Source organism: Triturus cristatus, chromosome 9, assembly GCF_964204655.1.
Source record: "Triturus cristatus chromosome 9, aTriCri1.1, whole genome shotgun sequence".
NCBI lineage: Eukaryota > Metazoa > Chordata > Amphibia > Caudata > Salamandridae > Triturus > Triturus cristatus.
Window position 1 is genome coordinate 608065762 of NC_140592.1, and position 24347 is coordinate 608090108.

The following is a 24347-nucleotide window of genomic DNA, read 5'->3' on the forward strand; positions in this document are numbered from 1 at the left end:
CCCCAAGAGATGGATATTTAATAAAATGTACCTACAAGATAGTAATTGGGTTTCCTTTCTAAAATCGGAAATTGTTGACTTTATTGCCCGTAATTCATACACGGCTCCATTACATATTATCTGGGACTCACTAAAAGCTTTTGTTCGTGGTATTATCATCGCTAAAGACGCAGAAGAATGGCGTACTATTAAACAGAGTAGGACCTTACTCTACCAAAGAATCTGTTCCCTAACTCGGCTTCGACAATCTAATTTTTCTAGTCTTGCGCAAAAAAAATTAAATGAGGCCAAACGTGAACTAAGTACGCTTTTTGCTACACAGAGTGAACAGCAATTTCTTATACAATCTCAAAGGAGCTATGAGGAGAGTAATTTTTCTGGCAAACTCCTTGCGTGGCAGGCTAAGGAGCAAGCTGCTGCAAATTTAATTCGTACTTTGAAGTCTCCTATCACCTTGATAGACACATCACAGCCTGATGTTATTGGTACTATAATGCTTTCTCACTATAAACAGATATATAGTCATCATCAGGAAATAGACCATTCTAGGCTCTTAAATTTTTTAGCAAGATATGATATGCCTTCTCTATCTCAGGCAGACAGTGGTGCAATGATGAGTTTATTTTCAAAGTCAGAACTGGAATTAGTGGTAAAGAACCTCCCAATTGGTAAGGCCTGTGGCCCGGATGGCCTCCCCGCTGAATTTTTTAAGGTTTTCTTCTGCGCCTTTTCTGATTTTTTACTACAATTAGTTAATTATATGTTAATGGGTGGGCAAATTCCAGATTCTTTTGGGGAGGGCACAGTTGTTAGTTTTCTCAAAAAAGGCAAAGATCCCAAAGATCCCAATTCATATAGGCCTATTACATTACTTAACACTGATTATAAGATCCTTACTAAATTATTATCAATACGTTTTAATCACATTACCAAGGATCTTATTCACCCGGATCAGAATGGCTTTGTGGCAGGCCGACAATTAGCTACAAATACACATTTTCTTACTGAGGCTTTAGATTATTTTCAGATAAATAAAATTTCCGCTTTAATTTTATTATTAGACGCGGAAAAAGCTTTTGATTTAGTGGTATGGACAACTTTATTTGTTATTTTAAACCACTTTGGAATTCCTCCACAGATTATTAGCTTAATTCAAAATTTGTACACGGGTGCCAAAGCCAATATAATTATTAATTCAGTTATGGTTGGTAAAGTATCGGTTCAACGGGGCACCAGGCAAGGTTGCCCCTTGTCCCCTATTCTTTTTGCATTTTTTATTGAACCATTAGCCACTGCTATTCGGGAATCCGTAAATATCTCCCCTCCTATTCCTTCTATGGCAAAAATCAAACTATATGCCGATGATATTTTGTTACTGATTAAGTCGGATATTCAATCTCAAACTGCCGCTCTTCAGCTTTTTGAGGAATTCGAACATCTGGGTGGTTATCGAATTAATAAAAAAAAAACTGAAATATTAGTTTGTGGTGGGGGTGAGGTTGAACTACACACCGATTTACTCGGCTGTATTAATTCAAGACCGAAGAGGTATTTAGGAGTTATGTATTCTGTTTTGGTTTCCGATTTAGTTATGTTGAATTTTGATCCTCTTCTACGCAAGGTTCAATCTTTATTTAATAGATGGGACTCGTTGCCATTTTCCATCCTAGGGCGAGTGGCACTTATAAAAATGTCTATTCTTCCGTTATTTAATTTTTTATTTTCTGCCATTCCCTGTTTTTTGCCCAGTGGTTTCTTCTCAAAAGTACAATCATTATTCACAGGGTTTATATGGGCAAAAAAAAGTCCCAGGATAGCAATGCGGATTCTTTACGCCGATACGGAATTGGGAGGTTTAGCCGTACCCAATATTAAAGATTACTATAGCGCATATTTTGCTCAATATTTAGAGCGGTTTAAATCTGGAATGCAGACCCCAACTGTGTTTATTAATTTTCTTTTTAATAGAATTTGTCATGAGGTTCAGATTCCGCTGCCCTGGTATTGTTGACGTAGTGGACAGGTATTTCGATGGGCTGGGAAGCGATAATTTTCTTGTTTTAGCGGGTGATCTGAACTGCACCTTTGAGCCGCTTCAGGCAGTTGGGGACAGTTGGGGGTCTGCAGAGGATGCTGTCTGGAACATTCCGGATTTATCAATTGATAAAATTGCTAAAGGGACCGAGGCTGCCTTGAACTGGATGGCCTTATGTTTGAATAGGGGCTTAAGGGCAGTTAATGGTCGCTCCACATCAGATCAATGCGCCTGTGATACTTATGATAATGGTCTAAGGAAAAGCCGTATAGATTATATTTTGCTAAAGTTGGAATTCTGGCAATACACGATAGACATGGAAGTGGTATCCCGCCCAGAAAGCGACCACAATCCGTTGTCACTTAGACTAAGGCTGCCGGGTATAAATAGATTGAAGGATCCAGATACTCTTAGGACAGGAGATGTCACCCTGACCAATGACCGAAGAAGGCTGAAATGGTCCAGGTTAGTGGGGGACGTCACTCTCCTTGAAAGTATTAAAAATTTGGTCACCAATACGGTGAACGAACCCATGCCCATTGTGCCTGAGGGGGCCGGTCTTGATTATGATATTGAGTCTCACGAATGTTGTTTTGAGCAGCTTAAATCTCTCTTATCCATTCCATATTCAAAAGGCCCATTAAAAACACCTGGTTCCCGTCAGAAGTGGTATAATGGGAAATGCAGGGAGGTCTATAGTCAACTAGTTAAAGCGGTCAAGTCTCGGGTTATGAGTGATGTCAAGCTAGCAAGGGTACAGTATAAAAAAACCCAGTGGGATGCTAAAAGAGAGTGGGAAGATAGGCACTGGTCCGACCTTTTGGATGCATCCACATCCAATAACCAGACTAAATTCTGGGAAATTGTAAAGTAGGGTAGAGACACAGATTTCCAAACGCCTACAAATCATGTTTCTCCCGAAACCTGGGTGGATTTTTATGCTGCCCAATTCAGGTCTGAGAACACGGAATCCTCTACAATGTTAAGTAGTGTGTATACATTGTCTGATCAAGGTGGGGTCCTGATCTTCACAGAACATGAAACTGAATTAGCCTTGGGCTTGACTCAGTGGGGGAAAGCACCGGGGATGGACCTAATCCCTGCTGACCTGTTTAAAGCCAACCATGACCTTTGGGTACCGTATATTACCAGGTTAGCCAATGCAATTGCCAAAGGAGCTAGAATCCCCAAGTCATGGAAGGGGGCTGAGATCCTTCCAATTCACAAAAAAGGAGATCGGTCAAATCCAGGCAATTATCGCCCGATTAGCCTTATTGATTCTCTTCAAAAGGTCATTGCACGGATGGTCTTAGGTAGAGTTCAGGGTTGGATGGTTTCTGAGGGCATCTTGTCTCCCATGCAAGCAGGCTTCAGCACCAGCACCATCGACCAGGTGTTTAGATTTTGTCTGATTTACTGGAAGGTGGTGCTGCTGGGCGGGGGAACAATCTTCGCCGCGTTTATCGATCTGAAAGCGGCTTTTGACATGGTGCCGAGGTCTAAACTGTGGCGTGTCTTGAGAGACTTAGGGCTGCCCATGTAACTACTTGATTTAATTGTTAAACTGCATGATGACAACTTTGCAAGGGTTCGGTGGGGAGGTCAAGGACAAGTGACGAACACCTTTCCGGTAACACGCGGGGTCCGTCAGGGGTGTGTTTTGGCGCCCACACTCTTCCTGTTATTTATTGACCAGGTAGTACATTTTTTTAAGGCTTTCCCTACTGACGCTCCTTCCCTGGCCGGGACGAGGTTCCCCATGCTTATCTTCGCTGATGACACCCTGCTCCTCTCTAAGACCAGAAGTGGATTACAGCGGGCTCTGAACCGCTTTGAGGAGTTCTGTGTCATCAACGATCTGAAGGTAAACGTAGGCAAAACTAAGTTTATGGTTCTTACTAAGAAACTCTCGGTGCGGAGTTCGGTAAGCATGGGTGGGGTTAATTTGGAACAAGTTGAGCATATGACCTACCTAGGGGTGACCCTAGATTTTCGCTTGTGATGGAAGGAGCAGGTGGTCGAACAGCAGTTAAAACTGGCCCGCTTAACTGGTTGCCTTCTTAGGGAGCAAAAGAGATCCTTCACCAAACGTGTGCACCCAGCGCTAAAAATTTATGACACAAAGATTAATGCTGCTATTTTGTATGGCGCGGATCTCTGGGCGTATATGGATCTCTCTAGCCTGTTTAAAGCACAGTGTAAGTTCTTGCGGAGTTTAGTAGGGTTACCGCAATCTACTCCATCCATACCTCTTTGTTTGGATTTAGGATGTAACCCAATAAATGAGATGGCAAGGTTCAGATTGGTAGCCCTTTGGAGGCGGATTTGGACTTCTCCTGACCTTGCCCTTTTTGTTAATGAACTTGCTGAAGTTAGGTCTATTGAGGGTTCCGGGAGAATTCCATGGCTACGTACGGTAAAAACCATTTTGGTTGAAATGGGAATGGAACAGCTGTGGGTGTCCCCAGGTACCAATGTGTTTCCCACCAAACAAGAATTTAAAGCTCTGTACTGGGCCTCAGTTCGACAAACCCTAGTGACTGCCTCTAGCTCTACCAGTCTAACAGGAAGGTTCCTGATTAATATGCTGGATCTCTCTCGCGAGAACTACTGGGATATTATTACCAGGCCTCTCGATAAGAAACTCTATCATCAGTTTCGGGTGGGATCCTTGCCTTTGAATTCATTCACAAAAAATTGGGCTTCAGGAGTATCCGAATTTTGTCAATGGTGCCCAGGCCATAGGGAGACTGAGGGTCATCTCTTATTTGCCTGTCTCATGTATCAAGACCCCGTAGAAAATGGATAAAACCTCTGTTCCAACGCCTTACCTGCAGTAGGTGTGCGGAGGCCATTCGGGTATTAAAGACCAATACCTCAGAGTTATTCGTGGTGAGCATGGCGAAATTTCTTGGCTGGGTTTGGATCATTAGAGCTAAAAAACAGGTAGAAAAGATTTCTCCTCTGAATTATATTTAAATCATTATTTCTCTGATCTAACGTTGGACATTGTATATAGTATATTAAGATTGGTTTATTTATTGTTTTTATATTCTTAAAATTATTTAGACGGATTGTCTTTGTATTATTAGGATGTTTAACAAGGGTTTTAATGTACTGATCTTATTGTGTGTAAAAATATTCGTAAACTGGACAGTTTTATTGTGATTGTAAAGTATGAGTAGTTTGATAATTGGTCCAAACAGTATGTGTTGATTTTGCTGTCTTTTACGATTTTATTATCGAAATAAAGACTTTAAAACCTGAACCTGACTAGTTTTGCTACATATATGCAAAATCTGGACCTGCAAGTGAACATTTTAAAAACGTTCATAATGAAATGTGGTTCGAATAGTACCAAATGTCATGACATTATCATCAACAACACCAAGGTTGAATGTACAAACAGATTTTCATACCTTGGTATTCACTTTTATTACAGAAGGACCTGGTCACATGCAGTTTTAGCCAGGAAAATGTAGTAGAAGGCCGGTCGTGGAACTAATACAAATTTACAAGGCTAAGTGTGTCACAACTGCCATGTATGACGCGGGCATTTGGGGATATGTTGACTATCAACCCCTGCGATTGGTGGAGAATGCCTTTGCCTGATACTTACTGGCAGTCCCCAACAGCATTGCTACTTATATCTGCCATGCAGAGCTTGGGATTTCGCATATATCTGATCTAATTAAAATCAAGCCAATTTTATTATGGCACAAAATATGGGCTACAGAACATACCAGTCTCAATCGGGACATTATAACTGACTGCCTAAAGCTTGACAGGGGGCTATGTACTCCCTGATTAATTTACTTCAAAAGCTTTATGGCAGACATGGGTCAGCAGGAATACTTCACCAATCCGGATAGCATTACATCAATCTCGAGAAAAATACTGAAGACTGAATGCTTAATAAATCTAGAGTCAATTAGACTCTCAAATGAAATTGTTAAGCCCACTGTTTTATGGCAGACATGGGTCAGCCAGAATACTTCACCAATCCGGATAGCATTGCATCAATCCCGAGAAAAATACTGAAGACTGAATGCTTAATAAATCTAGAGTCAATTCAATTTCAATTCAATAGTTCTTTATTCGGTGGTTAAAAACCATCATAAAAGAGTACACATATATACAATTAAAACAGTATTAAATAAATGTACAGAACATTGACAGAATCTACATACAAATAATTCATTAGTCACAAAGGATCCTTCTTAGTAGCATCATCCAAAAAAAAAAAGTGGGGAGTCTACAGTGTTCATATTTGATACTGACCTCTAGATACTCTGAGTCTAAGTGCAAATTTCAAGAAACTTATCACCGCACACAATGTTAACGGGTCACTAGCCCTTTGTAGGAATGTCAGTGCCTCTTTGGCTCGGGTGAACCTTTCCTTTTTTTAAATATCTTTTAAGAATCTGCGTCTTGGAATTGCATATATTGGACATAAAAGTACAAAATGAAGGGTGTCCTGCGGAGACGTATTGTCGCAGCCACAGGCACCCTTCTGCTCAATTGAATGACTAAAACCAGATGGTTCAGCTAACAGATTAGGTAAAAAATTGAGCCTAAAACGTGACATTAAAAACCTTTCTTGGGCATTATACAAGACACAAAGGTACGGTTCCATCCCTTCGGTGGTTTCAAGCCCCCTATGAATGCTCACTGAGGGTTTTCTCCCTTCTATTGTGATCCTACCCGATACTCTAGATTCCATAAAAATTCTCTTCAGGTTAAGCTTATCCTGAGCCGTGATCATTGAGGGGTTTAGATACAGCTCTTGGCAACCCATACTTTCCAGGCTAGTCTTAACATAATTAAGCCATGGAATATTCAAATGTTTGTCTCTACAAAGGCAATCTTGTATGATCAACCTGCTCAGAGCAGCTTCCGGGTTCGTCCATATTTTGAGCCAGGCCAGGATTGGTCTAAACTTAATCAGATCCTCTAAGTAGGGTCTTTGTGAACTATGAGAGCTGATGTACAATTAGGGACTTTCAATACAGAACGGAATATTTTATTTTCTTCCCTTTGAAGACCATCAAGGTTTATAAATCCCCATACTTCTGAGCCGTACATAGTTTTTGGGCAACACATTGAGCCATAGAGGTGCATTGTTTGTTCCGGACACCAGCGGCCAACTCTCCTTCCATAACCTGATATGGCCCCAGATGATGTCACTAGTTTACCGCACCTTTCCTGAGCAAGAGGTGTGAATTTTAGTGACTCATCAAAGAGCACACCTAGATACGAAAACTATTGCACCCTTTCTAATTTGTGGCTGCCAATTCTGTAAGTAAAGCTAGTTCGTGGTTTGTGACCAGCTGTCATTACATATGATTTTTTTAAGTTGACAGACAAATCTAGCTCCTCCATAAATTTGACGAACCCATCAATTAGGATCTGCAGACATTTAGGAGTCCGTGCCAGAAGTACCGCATCATCTGCGTACAACAGCACCGGAATATTACGTGACCCCACCCTTGGACAATCTGTTTTTAAAATATTAAGAGATTGATCCAAATTATTAATATATAACGAAAATAAAAAAGGGGCTAAAATACATCCCTGCCTCACGCCACTAGTGCAGCTGAAGGGATCAGTCAACCCCCCCTCCTTATTATAGCGTACCCTGGCGGAGGTCTCTCGGTGCAATTCCCTTAGTGTGCAGATTATCCCTGGGTCAATTCCTAGTTGGTTCATCATTACCCATAGCTTATTCCTGTTGACATGGTCGAATGCTGCGGCCAAGTCCATGAACCCCAAATACATGGCTTCCTTACTGGTTTTAGTGTACTTTGCAACCAGCATGTATAGGTTCAGGCATTGGTCGCTGGTGGACCTGCCAGTCCGAAAACCGTACTGAGCATCCGAGATGATGTTATTATCCTCGGCCCACTCAGTCAGTCGATTCAAAATTACTCTTCCCAGGATTTTGGCTGTAACATCTATCAAAGAAATAGGGCGGTAACATTGAGGGTCATCTCTGTTGCCTTTTTTAAATATAGGTACAATAATGGCCGATGACCAGGACCGAGGCAGACCGACCATAGTGGCCGCGTTTATTACTCTAGTTATAATAGGGGCCCATAGGTCCACGTGACTCAGGAACAAGTCCGGGGGGATCCCATCTGGGCCCGGGGCTTTATTTTTAGTGAGTCCCTCGATGCCCACTCTAATCTCTTCCAGGGAGAATACCAACGATTTAATCTGCATGTTCGCCCCCCCTCCTTCGTCTTGTCTTCCTCCCCATGGTTATACAGGCCCTCAAAATGAGCTATCCACTGATCCGGGAGGATGTTTGTTGCAACCTCAGGGGCATTATTATCTTGGAAACAAGGGGAATTTATTAATCTCCAAAATTCTGTAATATCCCTTTTTTCCGAGGCCTCCCTCAAGGCCGCCCATGCTTCCCCCTGCAGTGTTACTTTCCTTCTTTTTAGCTCTATCCTATATATTGACCTGCATATGTTAACTTTTACTGGGTCCCTAGGAGTACTGCTCAGGGCAATTTTTAAGTCCTTCAGGGCACGTGTGCAGCCCCCGTCAAACCATCTTGGCGAGTTAGGGTGAGTTTTCTTAGGGGCCTTGGCCAACAGTAAGCCGTCCACCAAACTAGTTATTTGTTCAAACACGTTTATTCAACGAACCCCTGCCACAGAGAGGTCTAAGCACTCATCAATGAGTGACTTTCCTCTCTCCATCAGGGTCTGATAAAATCTAGCCCCATCTAATTTTGCCCACTTGAGTCTTCTACCTTGGGGCGTCACACTTTCAAGTGTGCCCTCCACTAATTTATTCTTCCGTTTAGCATGGTACAAAAGCTCCATAACCAAGGGGTTATGGTCGCTAAATGGGCTCCACTCGATTCCTACTTTAGTGATTCAATTTTTTAAACCTCTAGAGGCGAAAATATAATCTATATATGACACACACCCTTTCCCTTTAAAGGTGGGGGGGAGTATTCCATCTTGTCCCAATGGGATCATGTCGACTGTGTGTTCGAGGTCATGAGAATGGATGAGCTTGCCCAGTTCTATGCCGCTTGAAGAGTGGGTGAAATGTGGGCCTTTTTCTATTGGGCATTTTGACCAGTTCACACTGATCGGGAGCAAACGCGGGCATAAATGGCAGTTCAAATCGCCCATTACTAGTGTCGATGGGGCCAGGGCACCATGGACGGTTGCAAGTTCTTGTTTCAACTTAGCGTCTAATTCCCTCAGAAAGGAGGTGTCATTATCGGAGAGACCGGTGTTATACACGTTGAACAGAACCAGCCCAAACCCTTTATTCCTACACCTCAGGGCCTGGATGTTCCATGCAAACCAGTCCACTTTAGACCATTTACCTTCTATGTTTAGGTCTACATATGTTAACAGACCGCCCTTGGCCCTGCCTGAAGAGGTTTTTTGTGCAGGTGTAAAAAAACATTTATAACCAGCCATATGGAGGTGGGTGTTATCCAATGCCCAGGTTTCTTGTAGGCAGATTATGTGGAAATGAGCCATATAATGGCGCCAGTCCTTATTATCAATTTTCCCTGCAATACCTGCTATGTTCCAAGATATAATTTTCAGGCCCGCTTTCTCAATAGTGCCGGGCCCTGCCCCTGTCGTACCTTGAATGGTTGTAGCCCCCCTTCCTTTATTCCTGGGCGATAATTTCTGCGGATCACTAACCTGCTGTGTTGGAACGGGGGCTCTGTTTATTGTCCCCAGGGGTGTTTGTGAGCAGCCCCCCGCAAGGGGATCTAAAGCTTCTGTGGTCCTTGCTTGGGTCCTACGCATTCCCAACCCTGGTGACAACTGTCCCGCTTCTTTGGTCAAACAGTGTGTAGGTAAGGATCCTTCTAATAAATCAGACAAGTCGGGTTTAGTTTGGTCCAAGTCCGCCTGCACTATAGAGGAATTTGGGATGAATGGTCAATCGATCTCCTCTAGCGACCTTAGTGGGGTGAACCTATTTGCCCAGCAAGGATGTCCTCCTCTCCAAATCCCTGATGCTTGTGGTATGCGATTTGGGGCCCCGTTTAGACTCGGATTTCATCCCTCCACGCGTCTCCATATATTGTGCTGTCCCCCATTTGGAACCTGCTGCCTCAAATAGAAGTAGCTGAGTGACAAAGGCCTTATACTACTCGTGCATCCAAGTGGACCCTGTCTTAAAATGTGATCAACCACCCCCCTGTCCTTAAAATTAGCGATAATGCAGTTTCCTTCAATGTTTTTGGGTCTAGTCCCTATCCAGTTCACTCGTCTAACCAGGTGAATTCAATTAGACTCTCAAATGAAATTGTTAAGCCCACTGTTTTGGAAAATCAACTGGTAATGTCACGCTTTGGAATCCAACCATATCTTATGTATGTAACCGGGGACAGGACGCTGTTAACTTGTTTTCATCTGGGAATTTTCCACAGACTGACTAGCTTTCCTGTCAGGAATGATTGGTCTAAATCCCTAGGACCATGCCCATGCGATGATCTATCCCAACAGTCTACATTGCACACCTTTTTATTCTGCAAATTTAATTCTGTCCCCAGAAAAAGATGGATTGTTCCCATTTTAAAGACTCTGTTGCCCAGCTTTCTTAACGATACAATGTTTAAATTATGTAAGGTTTACAAGCCCTTTAGTAATTTATTTGAAATGTGTAGTCAAATTTAGAAAAACACTATGGAATATGAACACAGTTTTTTAATTCATGATTTTTAATGCTACAAATCTTACATTATGAAATGTTCAAGAGCTCGATTATAACGTATTTGTAATATGTATTAAGTCAAGATATATAATGCTGGATATTAACCTGATTTTTAATTGATGATTTTATATTCTTCTTAATCATGTAATATCGATGTTATCAGATTTTTATAACCATACTTGATAAAGTTGTGCTTTTATGATTTATGTTTTAAATCGAATAAAGCTTATTTTGAATTGAATTGAATTGAAATGGTTCCCACATCTTAATCCGTTGTCGTGACACAATAGAGCAGTCTAAATTACGTATGCGTTGTATTGTTCTATACCAGTCAGTGCAAACCGGTGAATCAGGGGATACCCATTTGTGCTTATTTCCCTTAGGTCAATTAAAATTAGTCTAAAAATGTAGTGTGGTTGTAGCTTCTTCAGGCGTCCACCACACCCATCCCCCTCTAGGATGCCAAAGATGACAATTGCCAGGCTAACGGTTATTTCTCGATTCAGAGAATTCGTTAAGATCTTACTCACTTCCTGCCAGAAGGTTGGGACACCCGGAGACTGCCAAAACATGTGAACGTCATCTGCATTCTGTAGGCCGCACCTCTTCTTGTTTCCTCCCATCTTCGCAAGTTTCTTCAGAGACCATTATGCCCTGTGCAATGTAAATAAGTGGTTTCTTATCAGGGGTGCAGATATAACAGTAGACCAAATTGTAGACATTGATACTTGCCATGAATGTATTAACTCTATCAACGGAAGATCCATTTTCCACAATACCTCTGGCAGCATAAGGGGCCCATCTTCGCCTAGCACTAGCACCCAGTACCATTTTGACCCTTATTTTTTCTGCTGAGTAATGCTTTGTAGTTTCTCTTCCCATTCTAAGTTTATTTCCCTGTACTCCCTTTGTGCACTTGCCCAACTTGCTAGGTGATAGAATTTAAACTTAGAAAGTTTGTTAGCTGTGAGCCGAGACACTGTATCCCAAGTTAACAGAGTGCTGTTTTCTCTCAACTGCTCTCACTTCATAGTTCCTGCCGTTTTTGAAGGCCTGGCAAAGACATCCTACAGACAGTGTGGCGTTCCTGGAGAGTTCCATATGAGGGCGAACATGATTCCTAACTCTTGCCTAACTTGAGCACCTATTTTACATGTGGCCTTCGGGGTCTTCAATCTAATTTTCATGAAACATTTTGGATGACCAAACTTTAATCTTATATTTTTCAATTGGAAGGCCCAGCAGTATAGTTGAAAGTCTGGGAAAGCGATACCGCCTTCTATTTTTCACTTACATAGCTTTTTCCAAGCAATTCTCATGCTCTTGTGAGCCCATATTAAGCTACCCAGTTTTCCTAGTAATTTTCTATACCATTCCTTTTTAAATTCCAGAGGTATTGCATTAAATATAAAAGTAAACTTGGGAAGTAACATCATTTTTATTATGTTAGTTCTGGCCTGGGTTGATGGTGGAGATATGCCCAGGAATTTGCTAGTTTCTTTCATGAGTTTGTTAAAATTCACCTGGGCCATCACACCCAAATCTTGCACTACTTGGATCCCCAGATATCTTATTTCCTTCTTGGCGGTAAACTAACCGGGTGGGCAATCTATGACATTAATTCTGTACCTTAGAAAACAACTCTAGAGGGAATATTTTAAGAGTGCTGAATATTCCAGAAGAGAGAGATTTAAAAGATCTTGTGATTTATTGGATAAAGGAGTAATTTCCCTTCATAGCTTCGGAGGACCTAGGGGGTGACATACAGAGGATTCACTGAGATTCTTTTAAAAGAAACCTTAATAACAAGAAACCCAGAAAGATATTAGTGAACTTCAAAACCTACTATTTAAAAGAGCAGATCCTGTCTGAAACCCTGAAAGCTTACACTCTCAAGAAAGGTGAGATTTCTTTCCGCATTAGATCAGACATTTCCCGAGTGACTCAAAACAAGCAGTGGGAGTTGGTGGAATATATACAGGTACTTAAATCCTTAGGCGCTACAGCTCAGTTGAAGTTCCACGCAACACTCAGGATAATGTGGGACTCCAAAATGCATAACCTAAAAGATCCCATTGAAGTCCAGAATTTTCTCCAACAGATAAAAGGGAAACATTAGCAGGTGTTGAAGAAAAAAGGCTCAAGGGTATCAAGAGATACCCAACATAGTTGAGTGGAGGGTTCCCCAAGCAGGGCCGGGTGGAGGGAAGGATTGGGCGAGGGCACACAGGTAGTTGGAAAGCAGCTAGAAGGTGCAAAGCGTGAGGAGCATTTGGGAAAAACAAAAAAAATACTTCTTTATTTGAGACAATGATTGTGAAAACTGATAAATCAGGGAGCCAAAGGATAAGATGATAAGGAAAGTGAGCTGAAGGGTACTCACTTGGAATGTGAATGGACTCTGGGTGCATGGTAGGAGGAGGATAATTATAGAATACCTTTAACAATCAGATAGTGAGATTATAATCCTGCAAGAAACTCATCGTCTCCAGGGGGAATGGCAAAAAATCTTAAAGGGGCAAAAATTGATTTGCCATTTTGCATGCATCGGTGTAATGTGAAGAGGACTGCAATTTTTTTGAAATGCTCATCGCAGGCTAAGGCAGAAAGTTATAGCTTACTGAACCCGGGAGAAGATGGCTGATGGTAAATACAAAAATGAGTAGAGTTGGATATACATAGGCTATTATGGCCCAAATATTGATTACCCAGGACCTCTTAAAGAGGTGATTTCAACGTATTCTTAGACTCTACTTTATACAAAGCCACCAACAGACCTGTGGTCAACTCCCTCGTGATGAGGGATTGTGTACAGCATATTATGAAAGAGATCAGGACTAATGGATACTTGGAGGCAGAGGGTGGGCAATAGAAAAGGTTTCACTTGCCATAATAAGAGATATGGTCAGTCCTCCCAGATTGACTTTTTTTTCATAAGCACTAATTTGAGGCCATAAAGTAAAAGAAGTGGAGCATCAGCCAGGAAAATGTGTCTGATCACTCAGCTCTGAAGCTGGGGCTTCTGCTTGATAATAACAAAGAAACATCTCGATGGGCTGTGGATAGAACTTATTTGGGTGACCCTGCAGTTATTACTCAACTAAAGAAAGACACAGTAGAGTTTTTTGAGAGAAAAATTATGACTTTGCCTCTTTGCACGCTATTTGGGATGCATATAAACATTTATTCAGGGAAGGGTAAATAGTTATGCGGCACAGAATAAAAAGGAACATAGGCAGAAGTTAAGTGAACTGAAATTAAACATAGAGTGGCTTCAAAGAATTCTACACTCCTGTCAAAATGTGGGGGAACAGGCTGAATGAAGTAATAAAGTAAAAGATGCAAAAGAGGAATTGGTTGACTATCTAGATGGGCTTACACAGAAATTAGGAAGGTCAGTAAATTACATCATTATGAATATGGGATAGGTTGTGGAAAACGTCTGGCACGGAAAACGATGGTAGATAGCTAAAAAAAATCAGAATTTGGAAAATATTAATTAAGGAGACCGGTGAACAATTCCTAGAAGATCCAGATTTAGAGTAGGCTTTTGTAAAGTGCAGTTATTGAACCAAATAGTCTAGGAGACAACTTATTGAGAAGAATGAAGACCATTTATGGAAGACCATCAGCAAGGGTTTTGGTTAACGGGAAAACAAACAAGACAGTTCCTGATTGAAAGAGGTACGGGGCAGGGATGGCAGCTGTCACCTCTACTTTTTAACCTATATATTGAACCACTAGCATATAGGATAAAAATTCAGGAAATTATCCTGTTCCAATATTATGATTGGGCGAACAAATTTGTGCTTTACACAGATTACTTGCAGTATTTATGCAGCACACAAACAGCAATAAAGTGAAAACACAAAGCACGAAAAAATCTCACTCCAATTTAGAAAAATAGGGTACATTTAATAGGAATATTTAACACCAAAATAACAAAAATCCTGGGTCAAAGTCGAAAAACATCACAGACCACGATAGAGCACATGTCGACGAAAGAAGTAGATTGGGCCTGCTCGGACTTTTTTAAGACATTTACTGAGAAGGAAATATTCAGTGGGGCACGGCTGCAGGCAGTGCCAGAGATGGGAGTGACATTGTTAGGGAGCCTCTGAAGAAAGTGTGGAAATACGGTTTATTAATGGAAGAAAGCTCCTCCATTTTGTGTTTCCCAGTCACCATTTTGTGTTAGCCTTTTTCTAGCCTGCCACCTCAGCACATATAAATCTGCACCATCTGCACAAAGAAATGCTGGTATATTAAATGACCCCAGAGCACATGTTTGTTCTTTCGTATGATAGCGTGCAAGTAGAGCAGGGCATTGACATAAGGTCAATGACTCATTTGTTTAACTTTCCTAGTGACTGATATCACATGCATTACAGCTAACAAAAGACTGCTGATGGTAACAAATTATTGCTGACACAAGAGATGCGACCTTTTGTTCCATATCCAAATGATTAATGAAGTAAGCGCCTGACTCTGTAACCACAGGCATGTCTATGTTTATAATTTTGTCACAAGTTATACACAGTTCTGCTTTATTTCTGTTGACCACGGAATTACTGATGATTGATGGAATTTAGTGAGTAATCTCATATTTGTGTTCTGCATGCCACGTATACACATCTGCAGAGGAACTGGTCCTGACCAGTTCATGATATTGTCTGGGGATCATTAATCATCTTTGGCAGTTGCTAATCCTTCATACCTACTCCCACCCACTCTTGTTCCAGCACAACCATATATAAGGCCACCTGTGACTGTGTAAGTTGTCCACTTCTCTCATAACCAAATGGAGCTGTGAGGTGGTGTACCCGCTTGAGCACAATAAATCTTTTTTATATTTCAGTTACCTCCGACTACTGGTCTTCCTTGTTGTAAGCGTACCTGGGCGAGGTAGGAAAAGATCCACTTCCTCAAATTGGCGACTCTGGTGGGACATCCCCGTGGAACATCCAACGGCTAGTTGAGTCCGTGGTTGGAAGGTGCGACAGAGGACCGAATGACCGTGGAGGCCCCTGCACGAAGGAGACAGCGTTTCTCCGCAGCAGCTGCCATCTGAAGTCCCGACAGGCCTCTTGACACAGGATTCCCCGGCAGAGGTCCACGAGCTGATCCCTTCTGAAACAGACGTGTTGTCCGAAGACCAACAGTCGGATCCAAGGACTGCAAGGAACACCACAGATTGGTGAGATTGTTCTGTTGCATGTTTTTGTTAAAAGTTTTGGGTCAATTAAGTCCGTTGAGGACTGTGGTAAAGGAATAGTCATAACGCAAATAATAGGAACAATGAAGAAGTGCATTTCTAAAACGTTCTGTTGTATACGTTCATGGTATCGGTTGGACAAAAGTGTCCCCACTCCTGTTGAAGATAGTCCTGGTTGGATATTAATGATAAAGAAAGGAGTGAATGTGAACTTATACAACAAAATATGGCATGAGTACACACAAAAGGATAAGGAATTACAGTTTCCTACTGATGGTACCTTTGATTTAGCTAAATTACAGTATTTACAACAATGTACGATGGAACGAAAGGTTCGTCCTGCTATGTTTGAGGTATTTCAAACATGGGAAAAATCTGCCAGAACACGGAATATGAAACAGAAAAAAGATAGGGAAAGAGAACAGCATAAAACACCTATGGCCAAGGTAGCAGAATATAATAATATGAAGATAAATGAAAATATCGAACAGCATGACAGAAAATTTAGAATGAAAATAGAAAAATGTTTTGTTGCAAAGAAGAAAAGAAGGTGTCCCCCAGACAATGAAGTATTGGAGGATTTATTAGACAAACCGCCCCCGTATAATATTGTCCAAATACCTGCACCCCAAGGTCCAGGGGCTGCGGGTCAATAAGCTAATGTTGTTGCTCAGCAAGCTCAGCAGGTGATCCCCCCTGTTGTTCAGGCTCAACAAGTAGCAACTCCTATTGTACAGACACAACAGGTGGCCACTCCTGTTGCGCAAGCTCAACAGATAGCCACTCCTGTCACTAATAGACAGGGTGCCTCTGGATTGGTAGGTTATATCATAACAACACCTTCCGCTCCAGCACCAGTATCTTTAAGCACAATGACACCATGTACCATGCAAAGTAATTCCCCTGCAATAAAAACCCAAAGAACACACAACTGGATGAATTCCCCTTACTCTTGGTCGCCAACTGGGAATAGTTTGTCACCAAATAAGTACGTCAGACAATCCCGACTAGGCACCGAAGAAAAAAATACCATTAAAAAAATGACAAGAAAATCGATGGATCTAGGAGACATAACTAAAATAGAAGCCTGGGAGACGTTTGAAGGAATGCAAGAATTAAGAGCTAAAAATTTCGTCATTAATACTATGTTGGAACGACTGTTTGATCACTGTCAACTCTTATCAGAGGACTTTAACATTCGTTTCAACATGACAGACGGGTTGAATAAATTATGGAGGGACAGCGACCATTCCACATTAACGCTCTCAAAATGTGAAACAGCGTTTGATAACTGTTACCATTATCAAAGGGAGTTAGATGCTCTTGCATGTGGTGCCACCGACAAAAACCTCCACCAACATTATGGCCCAGAAGTTAATTATGATAACTCAGCCTTCCCTATGAGAGAAGTGCATCCCATTGCAAATCCTGCAGGTGGAAACCTTCCACCTATTCCCCAATATGTTCATACTCCTTGGACTAGTGCTGATTTGTTGGCCATGAAAAAGGAGTTGCCTGATCTTAGAAAAAATCCGAAGGTCTTTTACGAGCAACTTGAATCCGCTATTAATTTAACGCCTATGATACTGAAGGACATTGATTTTTTGGTACCTCAAGACATATGGCGTCAAGTCAGGGACAACAATTGTGCGACCACTAAGTGGCAACACATAATATGTGATGATACTGGTAGACCAGCGGGAGGGGCTGTGCCACCAACATTAAAGGATCTACCATGGCATTTTATAACACAAATGCAGGAAAAATTGCCCAGGGAAAAGGTGGATTGGGATAAATTGACTGCATGTCGACAAAAGGAGGGTGAGGAAGTGACTGATTTTTTTCAGTAGAATAGAAGAGATTTTTAAAGGATATAGTGGACAAGTGGACAAGATATACAGACTGTACAAGGAAAGCGCATTTTTGCTAATCCAATTCCAATTCCAAAAATTCTTTATTTCGGCCATATAGACCATAAAAGATGCAATGCAAACATTACAAACATTAAAACATTGTTTTAAAACACATTTAAATAGAGTCGGCTCTCCCAGCGAGGAGTGATTTAAAATTGCATTTAGAAAGTTCTTTAGAAAGTTCAAGGGGCTTCAGACGATTTTTTCTTTCTGATCAACCATATGGCCATAAGAAATTTGGAAACAGCGAACACAATGTGGCCCAGGGTGCTAGTTTTCAAAATCCTGTATGCCTGTGCATACTCTCTGAACCCCAGGTTCTTACAGAGCGGTGCTATCCAGTATTTTCTGGGCCTTTGGTATGCAGGGCACACAAACAAGATATGGGGGTCATCTTCCACATGGTTGTTACAGCAGGGACATGTTTTATCGCCCCCATTTGTCCACTTAGAGGTGTATGAATTAATTTGCTAATCAGTTTGTACATAATCTCTTATCTGACTTGTCAGATAGTATAAAGACCTACGAAAGTACCTGGACTGCTAAAGATCCAGCTGAATTATTAACAATGGCCTGCTACTATGAGAATAAGAGAAATGCAGAGAAAGGAAAAAAGGATAAACAAATGAAGGAGTTAAAAACAAAGGCATTAATGCAGCAAGCTTTTCCTGACAGAGGAAGGTCAAAAGGACGTACGAATTTTCAGAGGGGAGGTGGACGTAGTAGAGGGGCTGGTCGAGCTGCTTCAGCTCTGACGCAGCAGAGAGCAGGGTTAGGGTACAATACATGTGCCAATTGCTATCAGGAGGGTCATTGGAAGAACGAGTGCCCTTTGTTACAGGGCCAGGGTCAGACTATGAGAAATAATGCAAATACTTACAGAGGGAATACAACCCCCCATGCAGACAGAGGGAGAGGTAAGGGACAACAGAGAAATTATAACCACGCTGAACAGACAAATTATTTTGATCAAAGAAATAATGCGTATTTTACACAGGATTACGCACAGGATTATGACCTTCAAGATTGGACACAATAGGGATGCCCAGGAGAGGACAGGGAGCGAGTGAAGATACCAGTGGATTCTTCAGGGCCATATGTAAAAATGGTAGTTGAAGGTGAAGAGAGGGTATTTCTTCTAGATACTGGTGCCACTAATACATCCATTTCCCACCGCCTGCTCCCACATGCTCCTCTCTCGGGAAAGTTAGATAAGTCGGTGGGATTTTCTAATGCTGTTGTCACAAGCCCCATTTCACGACCATTGGACTTCACAATTGGTCGCATAAGAGGGAGTATGCCATTTGCATTAACAGAAAAATGTTCACTTAATTTTTCTAGGTCTGAAGGCTTTGAAAATGAGGCATGCCACTATATACTGTACACCGGATGGTGTCTACCTGACTTGCAAGAAAACAGCACTTCCTAAGCAACAATGCCTATCTAGACAATACATGGTTTCAGACAAAAAGACCATTCCATCTGAACTTCATGATATAGATTCAAAATTATGGGCACATGGTCCAAATGATGTAGGGAAGATGGATATTGACCCAGTACTTATTAAAGTGAAACAAAATGTTAGATTGCCTCGTATTCCCCAATATAAGACATCAAAAGAAGGTGAAGAGGGACTGAAAATTGTCATATCAGACTTGCTACAACGACAGATAATAAAAGAAGTCACAAGTAGTCTATGTAATAGCCCCGTTCTACCTGTGATTAAACGTGATGATGGAACAGGACAGGTCAAATATAGGATGGTTGTTGATTTACGAGCCATTAATAAAATAGTGGAACCCCAATACCCTGTTGTACCCGACATTACTGCAATGTTTTCGTCTGTACCACCTTCAGCCCAGTGGTTCACTGTAATTGATTTCAAAAACGCCTTCTTCAGTATTCCAATACATCCAGATAGCCAATATTTATTCAGTTTCAGTTTCCAAGGAAGATCGTACCAATTTTGTAGAGCTCCCCAGGGCTATACAGAAAGTCCTAGCATCTATAGCCAAGCATTAAAAAGACAACTAGATAATTGTGTTATGCCACCTGGTACAGTATTATTGCAATATGTGGACGACTTGCTAATAACAGCTGAAACAGAGGACATCTGTAAGCAGGCTACGCATGCTGTTTTAACATTTCTCGCTTTGCATGGACATAAGGTTTCGCCAGCTAAACTACAGTATTGTCGACAGGAAGTGACGTATTTAGGTCATCTCCTGTTGAAAGGAGGGAGGAGAGTATCATCTGACAGAATACAAACAGTGCAGAAAATTCCTAGACCTAGAACTCAAAGAGATGTGCATGCATTTCTGGGAATGGTCTCCTTTTGTAGGCAATGGGTACCAAATTTTTCTTATCTGTCCAAACCATTACTGTCCTTAACTCACAAAGATGTGAAAGATCCCGTCCCTTGGGAGAAAGAGCATCACGATAGCTTTATGGCTTTAAAAACTGCTTTATGCAACGCACCTGCTTTGGGCACACCAGACTACACTAAAGACTTTGCATTGTTCGTATATGAAAAAGAAGGGTGCGCAATGGCTGTACTAACTCAGAAAAATGGAGAGAAGAATAGACCATGTGCCTATTTTTCCTCAACATTGGATCCGGTAGCAAGAGGCCTACCAAACTGCCTCAAAAATATTGCTGCTGCGGCTGCTGCAGTACAACAGGCAGATTCTATTGTCCTTGGACATCCAGTTATGGTTTACGTACCTCATTCGGTAGACATACTATTAAACAAAACAAAAACTCAGCATTTAACTAATGCTAGGTTGACTCATTATGAGCTGATACTAATGGCCCCTAACGTAACCTTACAACGATGTAACACAATAAACCCAGCTACTCTGATGCCTCTCTCCCTTCGGAGCAGGATGAAGTACAACATGATTGCGTGATTGTTACTGAAACTGAAACGAAAGGTCGAGTAGATTTGGTAGATGTACCTATGCCTACAGTTGATGGTACACTATTTGTGGATGGCTCTTGTCTAAAGAGACCAGATGGAAATACCTCTGCAGCCTATGCAATCACAACCAACAAAACAGTGGTTGAGACATGTAAAATACAACAGATGTCTGCTCAGGCAGCCGAGCTAATTGCTCTAACTAGAGCATGTGAGCTTTCAGAGAAGTTAGTAGTAAACATCTACACCAACAGCCAGTATGCCTGGGGGGTGGCTCACAACTTCGGAAGACTGTGGGCCGAGAGAGGGTTTATTACATCTGGCGGTGCCAAAATACAGCATGGCACCTTGATTACAAGACTATTAAATTCTCTTGCATTACCAACAAAGTTAGCTATTATGAAGTGTAGTGCACACAAGACAATCACAGACCATGTAGGTCAGGGAAATGCCTTTGCCGACGAAACAGCAAGACATACTGCGTTAAATGAGTACACCTTAACCTACGTAGTGTCAAGTGCAGATGAGGAGAAAAATGGAATTGATCCTTACAAAGAGATAAATGAAATTCAGGGATTGGCAAGTGAAGATGAAACAAAGCAATGGGTAAAGGAAGGATATTACTTTAACACACACCTTGGGGCTTGGATGAATACACGTGGGACAAAGTGGATCCTGCCCGATAGTTACCTCCTACCTATGCTTCAGATGGTTCATGGTCCTGCACACCTGGGGGCTGATGGGATGACAAATACAATTGAAAAGATATGGGAAAACAAAAATTTAAGAAAGACAGCTGTAAAACTTTCTAAGAATTGTATTACCTGTGCTCTTCATAATGTGGGGAAAGGGATACAAGTACCACCTGGTCATTTCAGATTGCCAGAATACCCCTTTGAATGCCTTCAGATGGATTACATAGAAATGCCCCATTCCAATGGCAAAAGATATGTTTTGGTTATTATATGTAGTTTTAGTAATAGGGTGGAGGCATTCCCTTTGAAAGATAACACTGCATTAAGCACAGCCAAGATGTTGTTAAAAGAGTACTTCCCCCGCTATGGCTTGCCCAGAAGTCTGTGGAGTGATAACGGGGTACATTTTCCAAATAAAATAATGGACCTGGTATGCCAAGGACTGGGTCTCAAACAAAAATTCCATTCAGTTTATCATCCAAAAGCGGCAGGGCTTGTAGAGCGCTGCAACGCTACATTAAAAAATAAACTGAAAAAAATATATAGCAAAATCAGCCCGCTTCCCTCTGAACTTCCCTCTGATAATGTCCCCTCAGTTACAGTGGCACCCTAGGATATGGATCATGCGTCATAACTCTTTCCTTACACTACTTCATCAGACCCATAAATTAATAGATAAAAATAATTGCTGGATATGCATGCAGTTTCCAGACTATGTATATGAAGGAATACCCCTTCTCCAAGTACCCCTGCCATTTGAAGTGTCCTGCTATGCATTACACATTGTAGTGCTGAAAATAGAGCTAATAGGGGTCCTCAGCAACTTGGTCACATCCCGTTCTACAACTAGAACATCAACGGTCTCCCTGTACAACCGTTATGAAAAAGACATCTTCCGGCCAGGGAATTGCACTGAAGTTATCTTGCCAAATGCAACGTTCCCCTTTTCTAATATATTCACCCCACTGTTTTTGGTAAACAATGCCAGTATACCTCCACTTGATAGAGACACCATGAAAATACCCTTTCTGAAAATTAGGCAGCGTGGTGTGCTTGGGAGTATATGTATTAGAAGTAACGGTACTACTAATATGGGGAATAGTAGAAATTCCAATATGACTTTTGAGGTGACTTCTCAGGAAATATCTGTTCCACTTTATGTTGGTGACTCAGTTTATTTCATTTGTGGTTCCAGGGCCTATACTTGGCTACCAGTGAATTGGGGTGGCTGTTGTCATCTAGGACTTGTAACACCAGCTATGTCTGTCAAAAGTACACAGGAAGTAAATAGAGCCTCTAAGACTATAAGGGGTAGACGGAGTATTGATCAAGGAGATACGGTGTCTGAGATAGCTGGTGATGTGCTAACGGCGTTTGTTCCATGGTATGGCCCTGCCATAAATTCCAGGAATATTCCCAGATTATCCCATCTCTTGGAAGCAACTATAGAGGAGACAGCAGGGATTATTGAAAACATAACAGTGGAGCTCAAGGCCGTCAAATTAGTTTCCCTTCAGAACCGGATGGTTCTAGACATGATGTTGGCAAGACCGGGGTGGAGTCTGTAGGGTGATCGGGGCCTCCTGCTGCACGTATATACCTGACTCTTCCAGGTCAGTTAGGGAAGCTGTCAAGAGACTGTATGATATAGGAACACAGGTCCATAGTGCTATTGGCTCATGGGATCCTGCAGGTTCCTTTTGGAACACTTTATCTGCCTGGGGCTGAAAAATAGGAATGTTCCTAGTGACTATCTTTCTTATAGTGGTTGGGTGCTGTATTTTCATTAATTGCCTACCCATGTGTTGTCAGTGTTTGGGGCGCCTGTTGAAACCACCCCCAATGCCCCCTGTGACACTAACTAATGCTCTTATTATGAGGGATGTGGTAACACAGCAATTGATGGATATTGACATCTCGGATAACGCCCCATCAAGCGCAAATACAGTTGATTATGTGAATGAGCGCAATGAGGCCCACTATAGTAACAGCCGGCCTATTTATGAGCATGTGCGCTAGCAACGCACCAAAATGTTGGACCTTGCGTCCAAAGGGTCGATTGTGGAAATACGGTTTATTAATGGACGAAAGCTCCTCCATTTTGTGTTTCCCAGTCTTTTTCTAGCCTGCCACCTCAGCACATATAAATCTGCACCATCTGCACAAAGAAATGCTGGTATATTAAATCACCCCAGAGCACATGTTTGTTCTTTCGCATGATAGCGTGCAAGTAGAGCAGGGCATTGACATAAGGTCAATGACTCATTTGTTTAACTTTCCTAGTGACTGATATCACATGTATTACAGCCAACAAAAGACTGCTGATGGTAACAAATTATTGTTGACACAAGAGATGCGACCTTTTTGTTCCATATCCAGATGATCTATGTTTATAATTTTGTCACAAGTTATACACAGTTCTGCTTTATTTCTGTTGACCACGGAATTACTGATGATTGATGGAATTTAGTGAGTTATATTATATTTGTGTTCTGCATGCCACGTATACACATCTGCAGAGGAACTGGTCCTGACCAGTTCGTGATATTGTCTGGGGATCATTAATCATCTTTGGCAGTTGCTAATCCTTCATACCTACTCACACCCACTCTTGTTCCAGCACAACCATATATAAAGCCACCTGTGACTGTGTAAGTTGTCCACTTCTCTCATAGCCATATGGAGATATGAGGTGGTGTACCCGCTTGAGTGCAATAAATCTTTTTTTATATTTCAGTTACCTCCGACTGCTGGTCTTCCTTGTTGTAAGCGTACCTGTGCGAGGTAGGAAAAGATCCACTTCCTCAAAAGCCAAGGTGAAGATTTCTACTTTTGGAATTAGTTACTTTTTTGGAAGTCAAATTTC